The following is a 4,485-nucleotide window of genomic DNA, read 5'->3' as shown; positions in this document are numbered from 1 at the left end:
AAGCAAAAAGGCAGGAACGAACAAAGTTTTATTGAGCCGGCTGACGGACAGTCTCTAACCAGGAGCCAGAGAAGGTGGTTGCTCCAACCTGGGTCCCATCTTCAGTTTAAGTACATTTTAGGTTTCCATAGTAACCATTACCTCATTTTTGGAATCTTAGAAGAATGCACAAAGTTTATCACACAGTTTACTTTTCCCAGCAGGTCGGACAGCCGAATTCCAAATGACCATCACAGATTAACTTTTAGCCCACTTCCTAATCTGCCCCGCTCATCCTGTTCCCACTTTATGACTGCTCTGGTTGGGTTGGTAACTAACCAAGGCAAGTGGGGGCCAACTACAGCTTAAGTGAACTTTAAGTGGCTTCTCTTTTTTTTTTTTTTTTCGGTACCGGGAATCGAACTGATGACCTTGTGTTTGCCAGGCAGGCGCTGTGCCACTGAGCTAAATCCCCAGCCCCTAAGTGGCTCCTCTTAACATGGAATTAGAAAGAGAAAATGGAGTCTCTCTTGCCCAGCAACGACAGTAAAGGCACACCGCCACGAGTCTGCTCGGAGCCCTCCTCTCGCTGGGAGCACTTGTCCCGTTGTCCTGGCCACGTCTGCAGCAGCTCTGGAGCCCTCTCTCCTGAGTTCCTTTGTTTGCACTGCCCTGGCTGCCTCAGTGTCCTGAATCACTTCAAAATGCTTCTCTTTCATGGTCATTTTGAGCCTGGGGAGGAGCCAGAAGTCACACAGTGCCAGATCTGATAAATAAGGTGGATGAGGACACAGTGTCGTGTTTTTACGAGCTGCCTTTTGCTGGACGGCATTTGGTGGCAGCGGTCACCATATTTTTTAGCACAGCTCGTGAAGACACTCAGGAAAGAGGACGCCAGAGCTGCTGCAGAAAGTGGCGAGAAGGTGTTCCTCAAGTGAGCGTCGTACTTCCTGTCTCCACTTTGAGAACGAGTGAGAGTCTTGCAGCAAGGGCAGCTTACCCAAGGTAAAGGCCTGCAGAGCCGGATCAGCAGCTCTCTCACAGAGCACAGGCCTCAGAGGGGTGGCTAAGAATGAGGAAGCTGGAGATGAACCACGCTGGGGCCTGGCCACCGATCTTGGTCTGAGGTCATTGTCCGTTTCAAGTTTGTGCAAGATTCGCTCTTCCCCTGAACCCGGGGGCCTCTTCGTCTGGAATGGTCTGTTCTACAAACAAGATTGAGGCCAACGGGGTGCTGAGATTTGTGCAAGGCTGAAACAGTGTGGGAAGGGTCAGAACTCACAGGAAGATATCCTTCAGATAGCCGTGCGCGGTGCCGCACGCCTGTCATTCCAGCACTCGGGAGGCTAAGGCGGGAGGAGCACCGGGAGTCTGAGACCAACATGGACTACATAGTGAGTTCAAGGCAGCGTGAACTACATGCGGAGACCCTGTGTCAAAAAACACAAACAAAATCAAAAAATAAAGAAAACATTCTTGGGGCTGGGGATTTAACTCAGTGGCAAAGCGCCTGCCTGGCAAGCGCAAGGTCGTGAGTTCGGTTCCCGGTACCGGAAAAAAACAAAAAACAAAAAAAAAAAACAAAAAACAAAAAACAAAACAAAAAAAAAAAAACAAAAAACATTCTTGAGTGTGCATAAGATTTTAAAACTTTTTATTGCTCTGCAAACTTAATTCAAGTGTCTGGAAGAGGAATGAATTCCTGTATCCCCACGTGAAAGGTGCCAGGTGAATGTCGTGTGGTACCCTCCTTCTTTCTTTTCTTCCTCCATCCCGTCTTTCCTTCTCCTCTCTACACTGGGTATTGAACCTAGGGCCTTCTCAATGAGAACCCCAGCCTTTGCCTTTTTAAAGATGTTTCGTGTTGAGGCAGCATATCGCTAAGTTACTAAACTGCCCAGGCTGGACTTGAACTTTCACTCCTCCTGCCTCAGCCTGCCTCAGCCTCCCAGAGTGCTGGGATTACAGATGCGGGCCCCGCACATGATGGCTGCACTGTTTTCTTTACAACAGGCCAGGGCAGCGATGAGGTCCAGGAAAGGTTCAGAAAGGTCCACATCTAAACCCGCTGCACGGGGTTCCCGGGCCAGGGCTTGTGACTGCCTCTCCTGAGTGCTAAGTAAGTCAGCAGGTGTCCTAGTAACTTTCTCATTGCTGAGACACAACACCCCACATCCACACGATGAGGGAGGAGAGGTTTATTTCAGTCACAGTCTGCAGAGGTTCGGGGCGGAGGGCATCGCGGAGGAGAAACAGTCCCTGGCAGGGCACGCAGGAGGTGACAGCAACGGCAGGGACCCTCCTTCCCTCTCTTCCTTTCCTCACCCCATCCAGGTGCCACCCAGGGTGGGCCCTCCTCCACCCAGCCGGCGGACGAATTCAGCACCACACACCCTTATTCCCAGCATCACACGCCCTAGAGTGATCCAGCTTCGAAAAGCCCCTCCCACGAGTACATGAGGCTTTGAGGGGCCAGATCCTGCACTCGGAGAACAGGAGCAAAGAGGAGAGACTTCTTCGCCAACACATTAAGATTCGGAGGATCACCGAGTAAAATCCAGGGTCTACTTCAAACCCTCAGGTTTGACGCCATAAGCACTCTTCACAGAAGCCAAAGGAGTCACAGAAAAACTGCTATGAAGAGTTGTGCCCAGTCAGATCACATGGGGCACTGCAGGCTGTTTCTTTCCCTCTCTCTCTCTCTCTCTCTCTCTCTCTCTCTCTCTCTCTCTGATACAGGGTCTCACTCTGCAATTCAGGCTGCCTTGAATTCACTAGCCCAGGCCACCCTCATACTCATGGCAATCCTCCTGCCTCAGCCTCCTGAGTGCTGGGATGACAGGCATGCCCACCACCCCCAGCATTCAAGCTGTTTCCGAGGAGCCTAGTGACTGGTGGCTGATGGCAAACACAGAGAACAACCCACTGCCCTACAAGTTTCGGTGTGCAGGTATTCTGCCTCTCTTGCCCTGAGGTACGTTTTTTTTACCCACAGCAACCCTCCTGCCTCGGCCTCCCGCGTACTGGGATTGCAGATACGCACCACCTCACCTGGCTCTTAACCTTGCGTTTCCTCGCTTGTATCAGTTCTTCCCAACAAGTTAGGGTGTACTGTTATTTTCTAAGTCCCAGGCCGCTGCCTGAACAGTCCCCTTGCTGACTGGACCTGCTGGCTTCTTCAAACCTCCACGCCTCCTCCCTGGACCAGGCAGGGCACATCTCCAGAGCCAGGAGCGTAGGACGCCCCGCAGCCATCCCGAGTCCAGGCCCCATGCGGGGGAAGGTCACAGCACTCCAGGTCCCTTGTTCGTTTCATGTCTTCATTCCTTCAGCCAGCCAGCCGTCCATCCGTCTGTCCACCCTCCACCCACCCCTTCACCCCTCCACCCTTCCACCTGTCCATCCGTCCAACCACCCCTTCCCCTGCCTGTCCACCCACCCCTGATCTACCCACCTGGCCATCCACCCGTCTGTCCGGGGGAGCCAGGTCCAGACACTCCAAGGAACCTGGGCCTTTGATAACAGACTTCAGACAGGGGCGAGGCTGTCATGTAGCGTGCGGGCGGAGGTCACTGCCGGGGGAGGGGCCCGGAGGTGGGAGACGGAATTCACCCAGAGCCGCCGGGGTGGCCCTGCCGGGAGGGCGGACCCCCAAGTGACCCGCTGCCTGGGCAGTGGCTTCTCCGTGGGCTGGGCCTTCAGGGAGCCTCCTCTCCTTCCACCCAGGTCACCGTCCTGTTCCCATGGAAAAGGGCCGTGCTGGCCTCTGAGCTCCCTGCTCACTGGCCGGTGTTTGCTCTGAGGGCCGCGGATCCCGGGCACCGTCGGTGTGGCCTGTGCCCGGCCGGCCTTGCAGAGGCTGCCTGAGCCAAGCGGAAGCTGTCAGCTCCTGCGCAAGTCCCGGCTTTCTGCGCAGCGCCGGCCGCTGACCCCAGCCTGCTGTCCCTCTGTCCGCCCACCTCCTGGCTGGACATCTGTACTTCGCGCCCATCACCACCCTGCCGGTGGCATTTTCATTTTTTTAATTTTTTGTTTGTTTTTTGAGACAAGATCTCACTGTGTAGTTCAGGCTGTCCCTGAACTCAAGGCGCTCCTCCTGACTCAGGCTTCCGAATGCTGGGGATTCTTTCCTGGGCCGGGCACTGGGTGTCACTGGTTCTTGCTTTTGTGTTTTGGTACCGGGAATCAAACCCAGGACCCTCACTTGCCAGGCAGGTGCTTGTGCCGCTGAGCTACATCCTGGCCCTGGGTGTCACCGGTTCTGTCGCAACATCGCAGGCCTGAGTATGATTAAACAGGTGTGGTAAGAGAGGAGACAGGAGGTTGGAGAGCGGAGACCAGGCGGGAAGAGGGGGAGAAGGGAGAGCTCTCTGGAAGGGTCTGGAAGGGTCAGTAGGAGTTCAAAGGGAAGCGGTGGGGCTGCTGGGGGCTCCACGCAGAGGGCATGAGTCAGGCTGAAATTGGTCCTCGCCTCTGCTCTTATTTATTTATTTTTGTGGAGCTGGG

The sequence above is a fragment of the Chinchilla lanigera genome, unplaced genomic scaffold (genome assembly GCF_000276665.1).
Source record: "Chinchilla lanigera isolate Chin_1 unplaced genomic scaffold, ChiLan1.0 scaffold00003, whole genome shotgun sequence".
Taxonomy (NCBI): domain Eukaryota; kingdom Metazoa; phylum Chordata; class Mammalia; order Rodentia; family Chinchillidae; genus Chinchilla; species Chinchilla lanigera.
This window is presented reverse-complemented; position numbering follows the sequence as displayed.